Raw genomic sequence first — 25,878 nt, 5'->3', positions numbered from 1 at the left:
CCAACACAATGAAAGATAAAGCGTGAAAGCATAGTACACACAACACTAATATTTTGATGTGGAAAACTAGATAAAGGGAAAAACCACAGTGGGAAACCCTACCCACAATCATATAATACTTCTATAGCAGTATGTGAAATAATTACAATGGGGTTTGCACTTGCAATCAGGCCAACTCCCTAGAGTGCACTGCTCATCACAAAAGGGAAGTCCCACTGACTTACAAACTCATTGGACTACAATCCAAAAAGAATGAAATGTGGAAGTAGCATCTCCTAATGCTTGATACAGTTTCGGTTAAGCACATATGTCTACCCTACAACACTAAATCCTTTATAATATTCCATTGAATGATATATCATTGTTCACACATGTAAACCTTTCTCTAATAATGCAAACATAACCATCGATCTTGAGATTACATGAATAAGTCACCTATAAATATAATTCATCAACCTTAATGATAAGGTTGACTAAACCTTATTTACCTATAAACCCATAATTACAAAAATTACATCACATGAAATCACCAGACCAATATTATGATTTCTTTTACATAGAATAAACCTATTTCAAATTCTCAAATAATTACATCTGCCGGAAATTATGCTAAGACCAATCTCCAACATATTTCACCAACTGGTAGAAACCCTTAGTGTAATAACACAAAATAATCAACTAGATCCCAATAGGACCACCAAGTCAGCACACTAGCCAATGCGAAGCCACCAAACAATTAGAACATGATCAAGAACACCTTCAACACAATAAGAAACTATTTCCATAAGCCAGACCAAAATCACTTAACCAAATCATCAACTATCGCCAACTGGTAAAGCTAACCGGTACCAAGAAATATCATCTGGGAACATAAACGATAGCTTCCGAAGCACCAAATCATGAACCAATAGAATATGACAAGGATATAGCCAACCTGAATAACCATCCAAAACTGAATCCAATGATTTGATCATATGGAATGAGAATCACAACCAAAACCAAGACAAACACCAAGTCCAACTAGGATAGTAGAACCATATCCAACCAAGATACAATGTTGACATCAATGACAACACTTAACCAAATCCAATAGATTGCCAATAGTTCCCAATGGAGGCCTCAGCAATGGTTCATTTGCTAAGTTATTTTTAAAAAGTTGAAAACATGGATGATCAATGTTGGCCCAAAATGGTTGTTGAGGAGGAATTAAAATGTAGGAAGAAGAATTAAATGAAACAAAACAACAAATGGGTCATCAAGTCAAAAATTGATTTGTAAGATTTCTCCAACAATAATGAGGAGATAAAAAAGTTTTTATTTGAAAAATTTAGAACTGCCATGTGGACAAAGCAAGTCAGTTTAAAAAAGGCAGATTATATCAAAGAGTTTAACCCTTTGGGAAAACACAATAAAAAAGACTACTTAAGGGTATCAATCAAGGGAAAGGATAGACTTCTAGTTGCTCAAATCAGAACTAGGTCCCACCATCTTAGATGTGGGATGAGTAGATGGAAAATCCCTAAGGAGGAATGGGAGGAAAAAACTTGTGTTTTTTGCAATAGAAGGGAGGTGTAAACTAAATGATGTTTCATCTTTGAGTGTGCTGCATATCAGGATATATGTACACAATATGAGGACAATTTAAAGGTAGGCAGACTAAATGAGCTATTCAAGGAAGCAAGACCTCACAAAACTGCGAACTTTGATCAAGATTTACAATAGAAGAGATTATAATAAAAAGAATCTAAAAATTGTTACTGATGCTGCTTTTGGTCTCATGGGCATCATTAAAACTCATACACTCTAAGTTAAGTTTAAACATTATTATAGAGAGGCAAATAGGCTAGAAGATAAGCTATTTAATGGAACCGTTGATGGCATATACATGTCACTTATAAATTAAAATTTAATGGCATGGGGTGATTTATCTCTCATGAACATTGGCCTTATCAAATTTCTTTATGTAAACGTGAAATTATTTTTACAACATGTGTGATTCCCTATAAACCAAATATCTACTTAATACGCTAATTATAAGGATGTCATAAAATTTTATTTTTTTGGTCTCTAGGAGGAGAGCATGGTATTTCACATAAGTCCTTTCCTAAATCTAAATAAATTGGGTAGCTAAGGGTAATTAAGCATCAACCATATTTTATTATTGTTTTCTAATGATTTATATGTGGAGAGGATGTAAATATATTCATGACAACATGTGTAGGATCCTTTCTTGAGAAGCTTTGTACGATTTTATAACTATAACTATATATATATATATATATATATATATATATATATATATATATATATATATATATATATATATATATATATATATATATATATATATACACACACACACATATATGTATATGTATATATATATATATATATATATATATATATATATATATATATATATATATATGTATGTATGTATGTATATGTATATATATATATGTGTGTATATATATATACATATACGTATATCTATATATATGTATATATGTATATGTATATGTATATATGTATATATGTATATATATGTATATCTATACATATATATATATATATATATATATATATATATATATATATATATATATATATACATATATATATATGTACATATGTACATATATGTACATATGTACATATATATATATGTACATATGTACATATATATATATATGTATATATATATATATATATATGTACATATATATACATATATATGTACATATATAGACATTTGTGTGTGTGTGTGTGTGTTCTTTATCATTATTGATGTTTGTTGTTTAAAATAAATGATAGCGGTGGTCAAATTATAATGTAAATAAAGAGTTAAATATTTTTGTAGATATTTGTCTTATTCTTATTTGAGACAATTTTGACACAATGATCAACATATATTACAATTATTCCTGGAGTAGATTTTATTGAGGGAAGAGATGAAGAGATGTTTAACTTGTATGTGACTACATAATGTTTCTAGACAATCTACAATATTTTTTTGAAGAACCTTATGCAATCTCTAGCACTAGATCATATACTACCTAAATATCTCCTTGGGTTAGAAGAATTATTGAATATGGCTAAAATAGGGGCTAATGGTGTTGTAACAAAACTTGTTAAACTTTTTAATATTTTTTTTGGATCCACATGAACGATTTCAACTACTAGTGTTAGAAGATGAAAGTGTGTGGATGTTTTCCCTTGTGAATGGACAATTTTAAAATATTTTGTTTCTCTCAAAGATTCATTAATGTTGAGTGAAGTAGATTGTTTTTAATGTTATTAAAAATATAAATCAATCTCTTGACATTGTTATAAAGGTGGTGCATTTAAACCTCAATTTGATGAAACATTTCATTTCAAGTGGTTGACATTGTTGGTTGGAGAGAGGTTTATGACTATAGTATGAGTCACAATATAATGAGAAGTGTTGTTGAGGTATTGAATTTTATAGGTGATTATGATGGTAGCTCATCTTATTGACATGCAACACTATTTATTAAGGAAAAATATAACAGTGATGAAGCATAAGGAAGTAGTGGTGGATTGATTTTGACTCTAGGTAGTGCATAACCCTTCATCTATTAAGTTTAAGTATATAGCATTGGCTTAAATTAATAGCATGAGCTTAAATTATTGGCATGATTGTATTAATAAAATATTTTTTCTAGTGTGGGTGGTGATGGTGGAAGGGGTAAATATCAATTGGATTAAGAGGGACTCTTACCCTTGGTAATGTTAATATGTTAGATTTCTAGTTAATAGTTTTTTTACTGAGTTTTCAATCAAGTTATGTTTGGATAGATTTTTGTTTCTATAGGCTTGAGCGTCTTGATCTATTATGATATGTACATCAAGATTCACATTAGGATATCTCAAGTTTTACAATATTTTTTAATAATATAAAATAGATGTGACCTCCTTATGATCATTTTGATTGATAAAAAATATAATAAATAATATTTTTTATAATTTATATAATCACTATTTAGAGAAAATAATCATCAAATTGCTAAACCGAATTGATTTATGAGAATAATATAATTGATTAGATTTACAATATTAAAAAATTAAATTGTGTTGAATTATAAATGAATGTACCCTAGCTTTTAAAAAATTGAAATAATTTAATAAACATGAAGATAATTAAAAATTTGAAAGAAATTTTATAGAACCCTTCTCATTTCATCATCAAATGTCATGGAAATGAGATATACAAAGTTTGAATTCACTACTAAGGTCATTATCGATTAGTTTATATTAAACATAGAGTGTATGTTAGCTAACATGTACGTTGAGAAGACAATATAAAAATGAATTCTTGTAGTTAAGAATGGATGGAAACACTTCCAATATTTGAATATAATTTATGTAACTAAAGTAAAAAAAAATTGAAGGTAGATATATTAGATACAAACTTTAAATGATTTCTTAAGTATATACACTTAAAAAGTTATAGAAATAATAATTTTGAAATTTGCATTATAATTTTAAATATAATTTATTAAAAAGAGTTATTATGTTCTTCTTTTTAGACAAAATTTATTTTTTTGCAAAATTTTTATAGTTACATTATTTAGAAGAGTTGTGGGTGTGTCTTTATACCACCTTACTTTTTTTTTAATATTGTACTATCTTAATGTTATTAATATTATTTAATAGGAATATTCTTTAAAAGTATTTTAAATTTTAGATTTTTAATAAGATATGCTATTGATGGTCAAATTTAAGGTTCATTGTTTATTATCTTTATAGGTAATAATGGGGAATCCTCTGCTAGTTGGGAATCTTACAGAAACATCGCTCTAGGTGTAGTCAAAGGATTATGCTTTATTCATGATGATGGTCATTATGCCCATGGAAACCTCAAGTCTTCTAATATTTTGTTGGATGATAAAAAAGAGGCTTTTATCTCAGATTTAATACCTAGTATACTCTCAATTCCAAACTCCACTTCATGGAAAACAAGAGGATACAATTCTCTTGAGTATGCAAAAGATGGAAAAATGACAAAAGAATCAGATGTGTTTGCCTATGGAGTACTTCTTCTTGAGATTCTCACTAGGCAAGAACCTCCTCAATCACAAAGTATAGACAATGTTTCTTCTCTTAGCCAATGGGTGCAATGCATGCTAAGCATAGAATGGATATACAAGGTTATATGTCACATAAATATAGGATCGTGGAAAAACTATGTGGAGATTCTAAATATGTATGCAATTGCAGATCATTGTGTTTCAAAATCTCCACAACAACGACCAACTATAAAGAAAGTATTAGAAATGCTTGAAAGTGAAGACATAATAACATTTTCAAGTGGAAACTTTTATTATTGTTCATATTTTAAATTAATGAATTTTTCCAAATAGATAGTTCCTATAGACTATTTTTATTTAATTTTATTTTAAATTTTTATATTTAAAATTTAAAAAAAGATAAATTTGTTACAATTTAAACTATTAAAGTAAAAAATATATATTTATTAAGGCATCATACATTGTCTTGATTCCTAATAGCGTAGAAAAGGATTTAAGTATATACTATCTTAATTTCTAAATTTTAAATTTTGATCTCATTATTTACATTATGAAAATTACACATAATCAAAACTTAATGATTCCATTCTAATTTATGAAACATTTCTTATCATCAAAGTGGATTCCATTCACAATTATTTTATATGAGAACATGTGATGTTACCTATTTTGTATTTGATTACCTAATAACAAATTCCTTGAGTGCATGTGCAAATCATCGAAAGAAATTTTAAATAATAGTAATTAAATCTATATAAATATAAATATATTTGTTTTGGTCTCCCTTCACATTTACCCTAATTTTAAACATGTTCATGTGATATTTTGATAGTATAATGGAAAAAAAGTGAATTTGTTTAGTTTTTTTTTTTCGTTTAATCTTTTAAATTTTCTATACATACACTAGATTTATATTTTAGTTTTCTTTATATTTTGATGAAATTAATTTTATTGTTGTTAAAAAATAAATAAAAATAAATCATATGTAGATAATTTCTCCTTTTCTATTCAAGCTAAGAAAAAGAGAAAGAGAAACAGAGCTTCGACTTGTTAAAAATTAGAAATCATAGAGAATATACTTACCATACTAGAAAATAGAATTTATAAAACTAAAAATTATATAAGACAAATAAAATGGTATTAAAAGTTGGGATTATTTATCTATAAAGCTATTATGATGTTTGGATGTTTGTGTGATGTGTTTTCATTTTCTTCATGTTGTAGTTCATGTGATGTGTTGTCATCCATGTTGGGAATCTAAGTTATGTTTTCATTGATGTTAAACTTGTTGGTCTGGATGTGGCCTAGTCTAGGTATAGTCTTGTGTTGTACAAACTACTGTTGGTGACAATTGGTGACAGGTGCTTTGTTTAGATGTTTTCATGTAAGTATTCTCTATTTTGTATGGTTGATTAAGGGTGTCATAAATCGGTATTGTTGTTGAGTTTGATTGGTGCCATAGTTGAAGTTTGTTGTGGAAGATGACCCAAGATGTATGATGTCAATATGTCCCTGTTGTTGTTGTTTTTGAGTTTTATTGGTGTCTTAGTTGAAGTTTGTTGTGGAAGATGATTAGAGATGTATGATATAAATATGTGATTCTTGGTGTTGCTATTGAGTTTGAGTTAAGGTTGTGTTGTCATTGATGTTATAGTAAGTTATATAAAGTTGTAGTGGATGTTCAATGGAATTGAGTGTTCAGATGTTTTCAAATTGTCTAGTGAAGATGTTGTGCATACATGAGGAGTTTCTGGAAGATTAGTGTAGCGAAAGTTTCAATATGCAGGAAATAGTATTGAATGCCCCAGTGGAAGAATGCTTTGATCTGGATTGTGAAGAGTGTGGTGTTTGGACTTGGATATAATGTTAATGTTCTATGAATGGTGTACTATCAAGTCCATAGGTCCTCTGGTTGCTCAGATGATGAAATTAGTTGTTATTGTTCTTTGATAGTGAGAGTGTTTGTCAGATTGGTCTGAAATTTGTTTGGTGGCTGAACCAAATATGTGAGTTCAAGTGTTCCAATTTTAATCTTTAGTCTCATTTTTGTTCCGTGTGTGAGTTATGTTGGTTTATGCTTGGTATGGTCAGTTGAGTTGGGTTGTAGTGTGCCTGGATGGATTATCTTGTTTGGACCATGCTTTTTTGGTTTAAATATACATTGGAGGTTGAGTTGGAATATTTTTTTGGGTCTCACCATGGTGTGTGTATATTTGAATTAGATAATTTGCATTAGAAGATATTTTTGGGCCAATTAGTTGCTGAGTTTTGTTGTTTATTTACACGTTTCATTTGGAACTGGCTTTGGAAGATGTGTTAGGGTATGCAGCTCGTTGGAATCAACTTAGAGGGATGTGTGGTGTTGTTTTTGGGTCCCCTCTTTATCCTAGAGTGGACCACATTGGATATTATTGGTTGGGATGGTTTAGTTTATGTAATTATATATACTCATTTTTGAGCCAACTCAGTTGAGAGTTTTAATGAATATGTTTATATATAAGGATGAGTAATTATTTGTGCTAATATGTACAAAATTATAGGATTTTTTTGAAATGATGTGATGTGGATGTGAATGATATGTAGACAAATTTGATGAAAAGGTGACCGACAATTACTTAAGAAGAGCTTTGACAATGTTTGGCAATAGAGTTTAAGGTCAAATGTATTTTTCGTGATATTGGACACTTGACATAGAGATTCAAGGTCTATTTTATGATCAAGATATCCTATTAATTTTTAGTTTAGCTATTTTTGGCGAAAGACAATGTCTCTCTTGGTAGGTTTTTGTATCTTGATAGGATATCTTGATCATAAAATGCCTCTCTTGGTCACATAACATTAGGTTTTTGACAATGTCTCTCTTGGTACGTCATGTTAGGAGCTTTTAATGTGCCCAGTTAGGAGCAGGCCCTGTTAGGAGTCACTCGGTTAAGGGATTTGCCTAGCAATCCGATTAGGAGTTTGATGATCTATTAGGATCAACCTCGTGATCAGATCCAATTATACTCAACACTCTACAACTTAGGCAGATCTCACACTTCACTTGGACGGCTTAACACATTCTCTAAGACCATCGACACAATAAACTGTTGGGATCCAAGAACACTGAGAGTGGGGGGGGGGTTGAATCAGTGTTCTATCGGAATGGAGAAATTTAACCTTATTAATACAACAACTTACAATCCGGTAAACATAAAAGCATAGAACAATAAGCAACAATGCAACAACAAATATGAACACCATAACACCATAGATTTATACGTGGAAAACCTCAAAGAGGAAAAACCATGGTGGGATTGGAGACCCACAATATATATCCACTATTTAGATGAATAAATATTACAATAAGGGGCCTGCAAATGCAGGAAGGCCAATAGCCTAGAGCACACTTCTCATCACAAAATAAGTCTCGCTGACTACAGACAACATCAAACAACAATCCAGAAAGAAGATTGAATTGCAAGTATAGCATCTCCGATGCTTGAGCATAATTTTGATTAAGCTCAATACTAGAGGACTTAATCCTCTTACATAAACCCAACTCGATCACCTATGATTGACCAAAACCTTTGCATATGATTACAACATTGTTTGCATATAGATAATCCCATAACAGATACCATACATGATCTTCTTCATCAATCTACAAAGAGATCTTACATCATATTTATAACAACCCTGGACCTAAACAATTAGGTCAGCTACCTAAAAGATAATACAATAAATTCATAACTCAAACCCACAATCTAATGATCAACAAAGTCATCTTAGGCTGAAAACAATGTAAACCAATCCTTAAATCTCGCCGGTAACACATCAGGAACATCCTCCAACACGTTACAGAAACTGGTCCATAACCTAGTAAAATAACCACCAGACCTATAATAGGTCGCCATAAGAAAAATGAAACACCACAAACAACTAGAGCATGAACTTGATAACCAACATCATCTAGATAACTTTGTATAAGTCACACCAACACCACTTATGCATAATATCAAAAGATCTTCAACAAAGCTCTGTCGGTAAAACCCTCACTAGATCAACAAACCAGGCTGACTGGAACAAGTGATAGCTTTCAGATCATCAAATCCTAAACCAAATTAATGTGATACACATCAGGAACACATGAATAACCAATCCAAGCTAATTCTAAAGACCAAAGCATACTGAAGCATACCAGATCAACATGATCTTACCAACCAGAAACCAGTCATCCTATTGGGACCAACTAGATACCAGTAAACAACCAAAGCAACGAGTGCTGACATCAATAAAAAATATCAATGCAACACATAATCAATTCCTCCAAATTCCCAACAATCTCCCCCTTTGGCATTGATGGCAACACTAGATGTGAAAAACATCCAAGTGCTAAGAAATGCCAAACAAGTCTCCCCCAATGGAAGACAACCAACAATCTCCCACAAAATGATATGACAATGAGATTCTGAAAGAGATATTTGGTTCAGAACCAAACTTCCCCAATGGGATACAACCAATCTAAAATTTAGTTCCTCCTCCTTGTGCCAATAGTCTTCCCCTTGACTGATATCTCTGTTATGCTCTGTTTATCATATAAATATCTCTCCCTCTAATGTATACAACTCCATATGTTTTTTGTATGAATATCTCTCTCCCTTTGACATCAATGCCAGAGATTTGACATAAATATCAAATCAAAATCATAAACCACTGAATCACAAGACTAACTACTCCCCCTAAGTAGTAGCACCAACACATCAATCCAGAATGAATAATAGTTGATACTGCATACCAAACGGATGCCAAATAGCATCAATCAATTCTCTATTGGAGGGGTAGATAACCCCAACTTGTCTCTCAAATGTTCAAATGATTCATTAAACAAATATGACTCCATTTAATTCCACCTATTCCTTTAAAAAATTATACTTGATAGAAATACCGGATTCTTTGATATGTCAAAAGCAATAGAGTTATTACAGTGAATAACTACTGGTACATTACAATTCAACTATATATCCTTCAACATATGCTTCATCCATAGAATTTGTGTACAGTTAGTAGCAACAAAAACATACTCAGCTTCAGCAGTAGATAGAGAAGTACATGACCATTTCTTGTTGATCCATGAAATAAGTTTCTTTCCAAGAAAGAAAGCTTCACTGGATGAGCCTATCTGGTTACCTATATCCCTAGCCCAATCCACATCTGAACATGCTCAAAGTGTAAAGACATCATAAAATAAAAACCAAACCAAAAAATCTGAAAAAATCTGAAAAATCCTAGCTATTGGAGCAAGGATTCAACATAATCAATTCCTTCCTTATTAGAATATCCATTGCAAACCAATCAAGCCTAGTTCTGATAACATCCAAGTCCATGTGTTGTCCTTTTCTAATTGATCCAATTCCTCTTCCATAGCTTTCATCCAACATTCATCCTTACAAGATTCAATAACCAATGCCAGTATAATTAAAGAAATTAAGCATACCTCATTAGTTGCCAACATTCTTCTTGTCTAATTATCTGATCTTCTGAATGATTCAACCTTACTTAGCTAGGGGTCTTCTGATTCTATGTGCCTCTTTCTTGATCTTTAGTTACTATTGAATTTTCTGATACTGCCAAGGTAATTGGTTCAACATTTTGTTCTGATAAAGGTGTTACCGGTTCAATTAAGACCATTTCCACTGCTAATTGTTGTTCATAAATTTTGATTTGACTTCTATTATGCTCATCCACCTTAACATTAGCACTCTCCACAATTCTCTGCAATCTCTTGTTATTCATCTTTATGCTTTGCTTTCATTAGAATGACCAAGAAATAATCCTTCATCTCATCTAGGATCAAACTTGCGAATGAAATTATAACATTTACTACCAAAGATTCTGAAGTACTTAACTTTAGGTGTATTGCCAAACCATAACTCATAAGGTGACTTACTGATAAACCAAACTAGATCCAAGATCCAAGATCCAACAAATATTTGCCGGTTAACCTTCTGAATGACTTTCAAATATCTATAACAGCCTTTCAGACCACTGCCAGGGGCAATGCAAGATTTGTCATCAATTTACCTCCCCTAAAGCAAATGCCTTAGTTATCAGATGAGTTTCCTATCGGTGCAAGAACAATCTACTTTGTCGGTTGAGTAACTGGGGAATATCCTTTAGCCAAATGAACATCTGGGTCAATTGATTCTATCAGTTGAGCATCATACTTCATAACCCACTTCTTCTCATGCTCCTTTTGAGTGTCATCAACATTATGCTTTCCCTTCTCATTAGATTTATTACTTTCTACTGGTGGGTTCTTTCTTCTATAAAATTTAGCAATATGTCCTACTTTGTTGCATGCATAACAAGTGACATTGTTCTTCTGAATTGCTTTACTGTAACCATGACCATTCCTTGACTTGCATTGATTAGCCATATGTCCAAACTTTCCACATGCATGGCATTTCACTTTCATTCTACAATATTCGGTCCTATGACCATACTTCTTACAATTTGAACATTGACCGGGAACTGCATTATTATTCTGATTTTCTCTATTTCTATAATGCCTTGCCATATGACTAAATCTATTGCAAACAAAGCATCTACCATTGAATTTGTGTGCATTAGGTTGCCTTACCACTGACCTGTGATTCTGGTTGACCTTCTGATCTTCATTTGCAGTACCAGAGCTTTCTCCATGCTCAAATCCAAGACCTCTAATGTCTCCAGTGTCCCTTTGATCCATCAATAATTCATCAAGCTTAGCAAAACTAACCTTGAACTTATCTTTGTATTCATTTGCAATAGTTAGATCATCTCTTAGGATTGTTACCATTCTTTCTAATTCTTGCTCATTGTTATATGATTGCACCAATTCAGTTCAACACATCATTCTCATGAACCAACCTAATGCATTCCTTAGATCTATCTTTTCAGAGATATAATGAGATTTTCTTCATTCTTCTTCCGGTCTTCAATATCCTTGGACATCCTCATAGTTAGGGCTTGCATTTTGTTCTTTATGACAATATTCTCCTAACTCGGCTTCTGACATTGTTCCTTAAGGGTATCCTTCTCTTCATCATCCTCATTTTGTAAAAGTTCTTTCCTTCTAGCTCGGGCAGATGACAACCTATCCTGAAGGGTAAAAATGAATTGCTTTGAAGATCTCAACTCATCTGCAACTTCATGTTCCTTAATCTTTCAACATCATAGTCTTCAAGAGCTATTTGAAGTTCCTTTCTTAAACTCATCTCCATAGATTTTAGATATAGGATCTTCCTCAAGCTGTTAGACTTACTCTGAGGCACCAAGCTCTAATACCAATTGTTGGGATCCAAGAACACTGAGAGAGGGGGGGGGGGGGTGAATCAATGTTCTATCGGAATGGGGAAATTTAACCTTATTAATACAATAACTTAGAAACTGGTAAACATAAAAGCATATAACAATAAGAAACAATGCAACCACAAATATGAACACCATAACACCATAGATTTATATGTGCAAAACCTCAAAGAGGAAAAAATATGGTGGGATTGGAGACCCACAATATCTATCCACTAATCAGACGAATAAATATTATAATTGTTGGCTTGATGATGATTGTAATATATTCATCATATGTTGTCATTGATGAAACACATACACACACATATGTTTATATTGACTACCAGTGTAACTATTGTTTACACTACAACCGATATAGTTAGTGGTTTATCTCCAACTAGTAATTTGTGTCAACCAGTATATGCATAGAAGAAAACCAGTGGATACACATTAGTCGGCATCAAGATGAAGATCAAATGGAGATTATATCAGAAGATTCAAGGATAGCGGTTCATATATTGAACTCTAATCGGTATTGATTGTTCCAATCGATACTTGTTGATTTTGTGACGAGTTGCCACAAATCGTGATGAGTTATCACACTAACAATTTTTGGTGGTTTTTTGGTGATGAGTTATGATCACTTGACTAGATACACTGCAAGAAATTGTGTTATGATTTCTTTAGGCCGACATGAAATCTAAATGTCTATATATTGACATCACAATGAATTATTTTATATGATGTATGATGAACGAAAGTGATTTGTTGTATGCGAGAGAAAAAGTGTTAAGTTTCAAAGTATGTTGAAGAGTAGCATTGAATATGTTTAGAAGGATCTGATCAAGCAAGTATTATGCTACTCAAACAGATCAAACCAATCCTGTTGTTTTCTAACAATCACAGTAGAATTCAAATCCCCTATCCGGGTAAGCTCTAACAAGATTCTTTGTACAAATCCCCTAATAGGGTGATCCATTAGATTGGATTCAAAAATCCTCCACTGAGGTTACTCCTAATAGGGTACTACCTTTAACAGGATACAAGCTTCTAATCAAGCTTTGGGATCTCTAACCAGATTAGCTCCTAGTAGAGCACTTTGTATACCCTAACCAGTTAGTTATATATTACTATAGATAGTTAACTTGTGAGTTCCATCTCACCATGGTTTTTACCTATTTGGGTTTCCACATATAAATATTTGTGTTATGGTGGATGTTTTATTTATTGTGAATGTTGCTATATCATTTTGGATTCCATGCATTGTGTTCAATAAACTTGTTAAGTTCATCTACCAGTTACTAGCTGAAGTACTTTCATTTTTTGTGTCACTGATTCACCCCCCCTCTCAGTGCTTTTCAAGTCCATCAATTGGTATCAGAGCTTAATTTCTTTTAAGCCTAATCGCTTAGAAGGAAGCCTTGAAACCACCATGGGGGACATGAGCTACCTTGAGATGGATAGAGAGCTAGAAGCTAGCATAAATGATCTTGAAAGCCTTAGGGTCAAACTGAAAGCTTCTCAAACCAAAAGGAGAGAGTGTTAGGATTCCCAAAGATACTGAGAGGGGGGGTGAATCAGTATCTGACAGGTGTAAGAATTTTCTTAACTTATAACATGAAAAGCATATCACAACTATGTACCGATAAACCAAAAATAATGCAGTAAATAAGAGCAACAACCACAACATGAAAGACACACCATAACACAGTATTTTTCACGAGGAAACCTAGTGTGGGAAAAACCTCAATGGGATTTGTGACCCACAATATTTTCTTACTGGCCAATAAGAGAATATTACTATTACAATAAGGGCCTGCACATGTAGGAAGGCCAAGTGCCTAGAGCTCACTGCTCAGTTACAAAAGAAGTCTCACTGACTTACAAAAATGGATTATACAAATCCAATGTCATGTACTACTTCAGATTAGCATCTACTATGCTAGGTTCAGTACCGGTTTAAGCTTATGCAATAATCATAAACCCTTATCTAAAATTTGCCTTACAATTCACACATTAGGTCTGCAATAATCCTTTCATACATACTACTACTAAATGATCTACAAGATCTCATACTTATATGAGTCATATTACAATCGGCCATGTTAGCTTACAAAAAAAATTTTACAATTAAATACAAAATACAATTAAACAAAATTCCTGTCGGCCAGGATGCCAGTAATCTTTCTTTTCGGTGCTGGTGAATTGTATGCCGATGTAGAGTTTGCTAGTGCTGGTGCCTGCTGATATCATATGATTGTAAGGTTGCCATCAATGACAATACCTTCAATCACCTACAATTTCTCATTGGAGTGTGCATTTGCCAACAATCTCCCCCTTTGGAATTGATGGCAACACTCATGAGAAAAATCCAAAATGAGTCAAAAAATGTTGTCCAAAACGAATTTGCCAAAATATCTTACCAAAACTGTGTTATCTAAAATGTATGCTCCCCCTGAGCTGATGATGTATTTCTTCTGATCATTTTTCTCATCTCCACTACTCCCCCTTTGGCATCAATGACAAAGGTTGTCATTCACTGTCAGTGGAGTGTGGTTCCTGCCAAGATTCTTGTAACCGGTGGGTTACAATCTGATAGATGTCTGCCAATGCAAAATTTAGACTGTCGCTGAACTTCTCACTGTCCTTTAGTGCAGCTTCTGTTCTCTAAATTGTATTGGTAAGGTGATGCATTTTCTCTTCTGGTGTCTGCTGTCCCTGAGTGAGTGCCTCTGAGATCTCTTTCCTCAAAGAGATGAGGTTATCCAATTTAGGGCCTAGTTTGCATTTTAAATCCTTTGCCTTAAACTTTATCTTTTCTATTTCTTTTTCTAACTTTTCAATTTTCTCCTCAAGAACTGCAATATTCTTTTCAACTTCCAAAAATGAATCTGATGTTCCTATTAAGTTGTCAGCAATATTGTTGATTTCTTTTTGTGCTTTGCTGATCTCTAAATATATGTCCTCTATCAAAATATTAGTTTTGCAAGTATCTCTGTACAATCTTGAAATCCAAAATTGTTTCTCCTAATGCCGGTAATAAGGTTTCCATTTGTTCCTTATTATTCTTCACTATTTTCTCAAAGAATTTTTCTCTCCTTATTCTTTTTCTCTTTCAATGTATCTTCATTTATCTGGTCCAGTGTTATTAGGTTGTTGGTTATATACTTAGACAATGTGTCTAATTGGCTCAAAGAATCTTTATTGTCTATGTTACACTTTGGAGCTATCATCTTCAAAATTGGTTTAGCTTGTCTTGTTCCCTTCCTCACTATTTGTTCAGTTTTCTTAACTCTTTTTTGAGATTGAATACCACTCTCAATTATTTCTGCATTGCCAAAAACTTTCTTAGATGGTTCCTTTGGTGCTTCAAGGAGGGCTTTTGCATAAGTCTCAATTATGTTATCATCTGTCTCATATCCCATCTTAGTAACCCAAATAGTCCTAGGGATAAATGCCTCTATCTAGATTTCATCTTTCTTAATTACAAAGCATATCTCTTTTTTATATTTATCAACAATTACTTGAGATAGCCTTATTCTTGTATTCATTCTAGCCTTCAGTGCTTGAAAATGTTCATTTATATTTTTCTCTCTGTCTTCTCCCATGCTGTTTAATAAGTCCAACAGTTGCTTTCCTACCGGTATATCAAAACCAAAGTCTTTCCTTCCAATACCGAGTACTTCCTTGGTGATGTATAGCATTAAACATACAAGCAAGTTACCAAATCTGAAAGTTCCCTTCTTATCACCTTTGATTTTCTTCAGGTTGTCTATCAATTCATCTTTAAGCCATTCACATACATCTATTCTTACATTGTCATTCACCATGTCATATCCACTTTTAATACATAGGCTAGATACTGAGTTTAACCTATTTGCATGTGTAGCCTTATAGCCAAGAATCATACTAACAAATCTAACATTGATGTCCTTCACATCATTGACTCTTAGGGATCTTTTGTCAAATGTTGCGCTGGTTAAGGTCATCACAGTGTCATTTGAGACCTTTTTAGTTCTGTCAGGTCTGCTACTGGTGGAAGGTAAGCCTGTCACTACCCTAACTGCCTCTTTAGTGATCTTATGGATGGAATCCAACTAAAAGAATTCACCATGGACTCTACTTAGGACTATCCTTATCACATCTTCCAAAAAATCAGGGATGTTAAGAATATCCACAAAACCTAGGGTTTCCACTACCTTGTGTTCTGGTTTGACATTACCATTTACATCACAAATCATAGTCCTATACATGTTCTTGATTTTATCATCACCTAATTCCTCAATATGACAATGTATGTATATTCTAGGATCCTCTGCATAAACTACTCCCTTAGGTATTTTTGAAAATGCTCCTAGGGTATCATCCTTCTTCGCAATTTCAGGAATGAGTTTGAACATGGGTCTAGGGCGCTTGATAACTTCACTCACAGTAGGGTTTGCAATAAATTTAGGTGTGGATGAGGAAGCCATAATTATAAATACCTCAATTTGCCTTTAGGATGAGTGCTTGTATGATTTGCTTTACTTTTTGCTAAGGATGCCTTCGCTCGGGATTTTCGCGCTCTCAGGAGATTTGAATGCTCGGTGAATGAAAAAGGAGCCACAACACTTACTTTATAATGTTATTTTCTTCAACTACCACATTTAATGCCTGCCGGTTAAGTCAAACTTAACTCATCTGTTGGTAAAGAAGTAATCCAACTTCTCACCATCAACCGAGGGTATATTAGCATGTTTTTCAATTTGTTGCCAAACCCCCAAAGGATTTTCCTTCAATTAGATGAAGAATCTCCTGCCAGTGGAGTGATACTCTATTCTACCAGTAGAGGAGTATTCCTATCAACATTTTGATATGACTTTCTGATCTATTGCTTTGAGAATTCTTGCTTTACCTCTTCAACCTTTTCTTTACCTTTCAAGCTAGGTCCTTTGTTATTTGCCGGTGATGTCTTACTTCTACAAAATTTAGCAATATGTCCAATCTTGTTGCAAGCATAACAAGTCACATTGTTTTTCTGAATAGCTTTCCCATATCCTATGCCAGTATGTGTTCTGCATCAATTAGATAAGTGTCCAAATCTTCCACAAACATAACATCTTACATTCATTCTGTAATTTTTTGAGTTATGACCAACTTTGTTGCATTTAGAACATTGACCGGTGGGTGTATTAGTGTTCTGATAATTTCTAGACCTACACTGATTTGTTCTATGTTTATACTTGTTATAGTTAAATCATTTCCCATTAAATTTGTAAACATTAGGTTGTCTTATTGGTTTGTTGTGATCATGATTGTCTACAGTACCAGAGCTTTCACCAACTTCAAAGCAAAGGCCATTTGTATCACCACTAGGTTTCTGATTCTTCAGCATGTCATCAAGTTCTTCTAAAATTTTCTTGAATTTCTCCTTGTGTTGATTTGTAGTGGCCAATTCATTTTCCAAGATTCCTTTTTGTCTCATGAGTTCAGTTCTGTCATTTTGTATATGCATAAAATCTATCTTTAATATATCATTTTCATGACTGAGTCTTATGTTTTCATTTCCAGCATCATTTAGTCTTCTAACCAAGTCATCTTCATTCTTTTTCGTATCTTCAATGTCTTTACAAAATCTCATAGTCATCTCTTGCATCTCATTCTTCATTGTACTATTTTCCTGTCTTACTTTTCTTACCAGATCATTAATAGTTTCCTTTTCATCATCATCATTCTGCATCTTTTCACAAAGTTCTCTTCTCTTATTCCTTGCAATAGTGAGATTTTCTTGAAGTCCTTGAATGATATCCTGTACAGTCTTCAGAACATCTTCAAGTTTGATATTATTCACCTTTTTTGCATCATAGTATGAAAGAGCTATTTCCAATTGCTTTCTCAAGTTTTTCACTTCTACCGATGTCAGAATCTTCCTCAAGCTATTAGGCTTTTGAAAATAGAGGACCAGGCTCTGATACCAATTGTTAGGATTCCCAAAGATACTGAGAGGGGGGGGGGGGGTGAATCAATATCTGACCGATGTAAGAATTTTCTTAACTTATTGTTAGGCCCCGGAGACAACTGAGAGGGGGGGGGTGAATCAGTTGTCTAATAAATTCAAACCAAAAACTAATTAACCAACTTAATGCTTAATGCCAGTAAACTAGTTAAGTATGCCGGTAGATAGTGTTAATAGTAAATCGCTATACCAGTAAGGATTAATGCATGAAACATAAACATAAAGTCATCCACAACACATGACACCAATATTTGTATGTGGAAACCCTGTAAGGGGAAAAACTACAGTGGGAAACCTTACCCATAATCAAATGATACTATTGCAGATAGTAAGTGTACAAAAGGGGTCTGGACATGCATAAAGGCCAACAGGCTAGAGCTCACTGCTCAATCACAAATGGGAGTCACACTGACTACAGTTGGATGGTTAAATCCAATAAGAATGTACTGCACAAAATAACATCTTCATATGCTGGATTCAGTACCAGTGTAATGCTGATATGCTTCTACAAAAACCTAACTTCACCTTCAAATGATGTCTTCATGTATGCCTCTACTTGATCTTGCATGTACCTTCACTTAAATATTTTTTCGCATTTCACACTTGATCTTTACAAATAAGATCTTACATTTATACCATACCCTAAGACCAATTTTAGTAGGTCGACTCTACAAGATATTACAATAAAAACATTTTACAAATAATATAATATCCGATGCAATAACTGATAAAACATGTCGGCTTAATGCATTTACAACAATAATAAATCATCTCCATAGCGTGCCATGCTGATCTGGAAAAGATAAACCTGCCGGTGTAACCCTAGATAACCTCGACCTATTTGCCGGTAAAAGAAAATATGCAAATATGAATATACCAATGATTATTACTTCAAAATAAAGTGTCCACATGATGTCTTTGACATTACCAAGTGTCTTCCATGTCATTCTAGGTACCAGTGAACAATATATCCTACCGGTGAATCATATACTAGTAACTGTTGCACAGATTACTGCTTGCCAGTGAATGTTGTTGGATCTCCAAAGTAGGTGTATTCAATAGGTGTTGGCATCAATGACAAAACCATACCAAAATACCAACAATCTCCCCCTTTGGCATTGATGGCAACACAAGATGGAAAAACCATCACAGTGCAAAAAAGAAATGCCAAATACAAAAACCAACAATCTCCATTTCTCCCCCTGGGAGTAACAATACCAATCTTTCATACCAATTTCTCCTTAAATGTGTTTTTCAAAATCTCTCCCCTAAAATCTCTTTTTCTTACCAAAAAGATAATGTGTTTTTCCATATATATCTCTCCCCCTTTGACATCAAATGCCAAAGTCACAAAAAGTCAAGTTCATACAAAATACCAATCAATTCAATATATCAACTACTCCCCCTGAGAAGTAGCTTCCTCATCAAATACCGAAATAAAAGATTTGTCCATTTAATTCTACCAGTTGATGACAATCGTCAATTGTCTAAGTCTCTACCGGTGGTGGTATGACTCTAAGCTAATCTCTGAGATACTCAAAAGTTTCCTTAGGAAAAGGTTTTGTGAAAATATCTACAAGCTGTTCTTTAGTATTCACATAAACCAGTTTTAACTCTTTTTCTTCAACTTTTTCCCTTAGAAAATTCAGTTTGATAGAAACATGTTTTGTTTTAGAATGTAATACTAGATTTTTAGATATATCGATTACTGCAGTGTTATCACAGTATATAGTAATAGGTTCCTTGCATTTTATCTTTATGTCTTTCAAAATTTGCTTAAGCCAAAGTACCTGTGTACAGTTTGTTGCTGCTACAACATATTCTGATTCTGCTGTTGATAAAGATGTACAACTCTGTTTCTTACTCAACCAAGAAACTAATCTCTTTCCAAGAAAGAATGCTCCTCTAGTGGTGCTTTTTCTATCATCCACATCTCCTATCCAATTTGCATCTATATATGCACATAGATCAAAATTTTCATCTTTAGGATACCATAATCCAAGATTTGTTGTGCCTTGTAAGTACCGAAAAATCCTTTTCACTGCTGATTCATGATTTTCCTTAGGATTACTCTGAAATCTAGAAACAATACATACTGCATTCATAATATCAGGCCTGGTTTGTTTCAAATACAATAGACCTCCTATCATAGATTTGTATCTAGTTGGATTAATAGGTGTAGATTCATCCTTTTGAGATAATTTGTCATTTGTAGTCATAGGTGTGCTTACCTGTTTAGAGTTCTCCATCCCAAATTTCTTAAGTAGTTCTTTCAAGTACTTAGATTGACTCAAAAATATACCTTTATTAGTCTGTACAATCTGCAATCCTAAAAAGAATTTTATTTCTCCAATCATAGACATTTAAAATTCTTGTTGCATTTCAAGAGAAAATTCTTTACATAATCCATCTTCTCCTCCAAAGATTATATCATCAACAAATACTTCAATAATGAAGATGTCATCATTAGTTAGTTTGTAATATAAATTGTTATCTGCATTTCCTTTGGTAAAACCAATCTTTAAAAGATACTTATCCAATCTTGCATACCAAGCTCTTGGGGCTTGTTTCAATCCATACAGAGCTTTTCTTAACCTGCAAACCATATCATTGTCATCTGTCAAAGAAAATCCATCAGGTTGTTCAATATAAACTTCCTCTTCAAGATCTCTTCAAAAATGCACATTTAATATTCATTTGATAAACTTTGTAAACCTTGTGAGCTGCAAAAGCCAAGAATAATCTAACTGCCTCAATTCTGGCTACCGATGCAAAGGTTTCATTGTAATCAACTCCTTTCTAAGAATATCCCTTACACACTAGTCTTGCTTTATTTCTGACAACTTTTCCATCTTCATTAAGTTTGTTTCTAAATACCCATTTGGTTCCAATTACATTTTTATCTTTAGGCTGGGGAACTAATGTCCAAGTACTATTTTTCTCAATTTGTCCTAATTCTTCTTCCATTGCTTTAATCCAAAATTTATCTTCACATGCCTCATTGATAGAAGATGGTTCAATTTGAGAAATAAGACATACCTCCTCACTTGCCAATCTTCCTCTTGTCATAACTCCTTTAAATTTGTTTCCAATTATCTGATCTTCAGAATGATTTAGTCTTACATACTGGGGTGTCTTTGTTTGCTATTGTTCTTCAATTACTGTGGAATCTTCTGATGATACCGGGGTAACTGGATCTTCATTTTGTACCGGTGGTTTCAGTGTAGGTTCATTTGTCATAACTTATATTTCTGGTTCAGAGTCTATATACCTTGAAGTTCCTCTGAATTGTTCATCAATCTTTACATTTGTACTCTCAACAATTTTCTGCAATCTTTTATTAAAACATCTATATGCCTTTCTCTTAGATGAATAACCAAGAAATATTCCTTCATCACTTCTAGGATCAAATTTTCCAATATACTCATCTCTTCTAATATAACATTTACTTCCAAAAATTCTGAAATACTTAAGAGTAGGAATATTACCAAACCATAGTTCATGAGGGGTCTTACTAGTTTCACCTTTGATGTGAACTTTATTGAATGTATAGACAACAGTGCTTACTACCTCTCTCTAGTACACATGTGGTAGATTTTCTTCTAATAACATACTTCTTGTTGCATCCAAGATAGTTCAGTTTTTCCTTTCAACAACTCCATTCTGTTGTGGTGTCCAAGGTGCTGATAATTGTCCTTTGATTCCATTCACTTCACAGAATGTATTAAAATCCATAGATGTGAATTCTCCTCCTTGATCTGATCTTAAACATTTGATTTTCTTACTGGTTTCATTTTCAACCATTGCTTTGAATAGTTTGAACTTCCCAAGTGCTTCTGATTTTTCTCTAAGAAAAGTAACCCAACACATTCTAGAATAATCATCAATAATTAGCATGAAATGTCTATCACCTTGTAAGCTTTTAGTTCTAGCTAGACCACATAAATCAGTGTGAATTAAATCAAGAGCATTATTGGATTTTTCCGGAATACTTTTGAAACTAGCTCTAACTTGTTTTCCAAATTGACATTCCTTACAAATTGTGTTATGAGGTTTCACAATTTTAGGTAGATCTCTAACTACCTTAGAAGTACTGATTTTTATCATGCAATCAAAGTTTACATGACATAGTCTCTTATTCCATAACCAAATTTCATCTATATGTGCAATTAAGCATGCCTTTTCATTGTTATTCAAATGAAAGATATTACCTCTAGTCTGATTACCGGTTGCAATTTCCAAACCAGTTCTATTCATGATTTTGCATTTTCCATTTTTAAATTGTAACTAAAAACCTTTCTCAACTAATTGAACAACACTTAAAAGATTATGCTTTAATCCTTCAACATAGTAGACATTGTCAGTGTTATGTTTACCATCAAGAGATATTGAACCCTTACCTTTGATTGAATAGGCTTTGTCATCTCCAAATCTTACTAAACCTCCATTGTATTCTTGAAAGTTCAAGAATTTACCTTTGTCTCCAGTCATATGATGTGAGCATCCTAAGTCAATAATCCATTCATCCTTTGATTCAACTTTAGCTACTAGGGCTCGTTCTACCAGTTGAGCAATAGGTGCCAGTTGATCTTCTGTTATAGCAACAAAAAATCATCCATTGTCTGCTAGATCCTCATCAGAATCATTAGTCACACCTTCATCAGCAACGTAACAAGATTTATCTTTGTTCTTCTTAAATATGTATCTCTAATATTCAGGATTAGGCTTGTATGTTCTTCTAGCTTCTTCTCTTAGTCTAGCATGTCTATCAGGGCATCTTGAAGCCATATGACCAATCTTATTGCAGTTAAAACATTTAAAGGGTGCTTTACCTTCATACTTACTTCCAATTGGACCTTTTGGCATTTTTCTTGCAAAAAGTGCTTCAAGTTCTTCAAGCTCTTCATTCTCCTTTCTGGTTTCTTCAAGTTCTCTTGCATAAAAGGCTCTCTAGTCTGATTTGTCAAATGATGGAGTAGATGATGTTGATGCTTTAAAGGCCAAATCAGTCTTTACAGTAGCAACAGGACCAAATTCCTCAATTTCAAAAGCTGAAAGTTTTCCAATCAATGTATCCCTAGTTATTGATGTATTAGGCATTGTTCTCAACTCATTTATAGCAATAACCTTCATTTTATATGCCGGTGGCAAACCTCTTAAGATTTTTGAAACAATCTCATCTTCACTCAAGGTTCCTCCACAACATTTGATACCCAAAACAATTTCATTTACTCTTTCCATAAAAGCAGAAATCCTTTCATCTTCTTCCATTTTCAAATGTTCATACCTGACTCGGAAGCTTTGAAGTTTTGCAATTTTGACTGTGGAATTGCCTTCATTCGGTGTTTCCAAGTGATCCCAAATAGCTTTAGCAGTAGACCTATCTGATAATCCCATGATTTGTTGATCTGATAATGTGCTCAAGAGTGCTTCTCTTGCTTTTCAATCATTTTCTTCATCTTTGGCTAAGGTGGTTGGAGCAGTCTAACCACCTACAATAGCAATATAACCATTCTTAGTAACTTCCTAGATGTCTTTACCGATGCAATTCAGATGTGTCTCCATTCTAATCTTCCATATCCCATAGTTGGTTCCATCAAGTTTAGGACTATCCTTCCTGAAATAATTAGTAGACATTGGATCTCCTCAAGTTGTTAAACTTCTGCAAAAAGAGGACTAGGCTCTGATACCAATTGTTAGGTCCCAGAGACAACTGAGAGGGGGGGGTGCGAATCAGTTGTCTAATAAATTCAAACCAAAAACTAATTAACCAACTTAATGCTTGATGCCAGTAAACCAGTTAAGTATGCGCATAGACAATGTTAATAGTAAATCACTATACCGGTAAGGATTAATGCATGAAACATAAACATAAAGTCATCCACAACACATGACACCAATATTTGTACGTGGAAACCCTGTAAGGTGAGAAACCATGATGGGAAACCTTACCCACAATCAGATGATACTACTGCAGATAGTAAGTGTACAAAACGGGTCTGCACATGCAAAAAGGCCAACAGCCTAGAGCTCACTGCTCAATCACTAATAGGAGTCACATTGACTACAGTTGGATGGTTAAATCCAATAAGAATGTACTGCACAAAATAGCATCTTCATATGCTAGATTCAGTACCGGTGTAATGCTGATATGCTTCTACAAAAACCTAACTTCACCTTCAAATGATGTCTTCGTGTATGCCTCTGCTTGATCTCGCATATACCTTCACTTAAATCTTTTTTCGCATTTCACACTTGATCTTTACAAATAAGATCTTACATTTATACCATACCCTAAGACCAATTTTAGTAGGTCGGCTCTACAAGATATTACAATAAAAACATTTTACAAATAATATAATATCTGATGCAATAACCAATAAAACATGTCGGCTTAATGCATTTACAACAATAATAAATCATCTCCATAGCGTGCCATGATGATCTGGAAAAGAAAAACCTGCCAGTGTAACCTTAGATAACCTGGACCTATTTGCTGGTAAAAGCAAATATGCAAATATGAATATACCAATGATTATTACTTCAAAATAAAGTGTCCACATGATGTCTTCGACATTACCAAGTGTCTTCCATGTCATTCCAGGTACCGGTGAACAATATATCCTTTTGGTGAATCATATACCAGTAACTGTTGCACAGATTACTGCTTGTCGATGAATGTTGTTGGATCTCCAAAGTAGGTGTATTCAGTAGGTGTTGACATCAATGACAAAACCATACCAAAATACCAACACTTATAACATGAAAAGCATATCACAACTGTGTACCGGTAAACCAAAAATAATGCAATAAATAAGAGCAACAACCACAACATGAAAGACACACCATAACACAGTATTTTTCATGAGGAAACCCAATGTGGGAAAAACCTCAGTGGGATTTGTGACCCACAATATTCGCTTACTGGCCAATAAGATAATATTACTATTACAATAGGGGCGTGCACATGCAGGAAGGCCAAGTGCCTAGAGCCACTACTCAGTTACAAAAGAAGTCTCACTGACTTACAAAAATGGATTATACAAATCCAATGTCATGTACTGCTTTAGATCAAGATCTGCTATGCCAGGTTCAGTATCGGCTTAAGCTTCTGCAATAATTATAAACCCTTATCCAAAATCTACCTTACAATTCATACATTAGGTTTGCAATAATCCTTGCATACATACTACTACTAAATGATCTACAAGATATCATACTTATATGAGTCATATTACAATCTACCATGTCAGCTTACAAAAAGATTTTATAATTAAATACAAAATACAACTAAACAAAATTCCTATCGGCCAAGATGCCAGTAATCTTTCTTTTCGATGCCGATGAGCTGTATGTCGGTGCAGAGTTTGTCGGTGCCAGTGCCTACCCGTATCATATAATTGTAAGGTTTCCATCAATGACAATACCTTCAATCACCTACAATTTCTCATTAGAGTGTGTATTTGCCAACAGAGAGCTTACTAAACAACTATTGGAGATATCTGATAATAGTTCTTC

This window comes from Cryptomeria japonica, chromosome 3 (assembly GCF_030272615.1).
Source record: "Cryptomeria japonica chromosome 3, Sugi_1.0, whole genome shotgun sequence".
Taxonomy (NCBI): domain Eukaryota; kingdom Viridiplantae; phylum Streptophyta; class Pinopsida; order Cupressales; family Cupressaceae; genus Cryptomeria; species Cryptomeria japonica.
The sequence above is the reverse complement of the archived record's forward strand: the minus strand, read 5'-3'. Positions refer to the sequence as shown.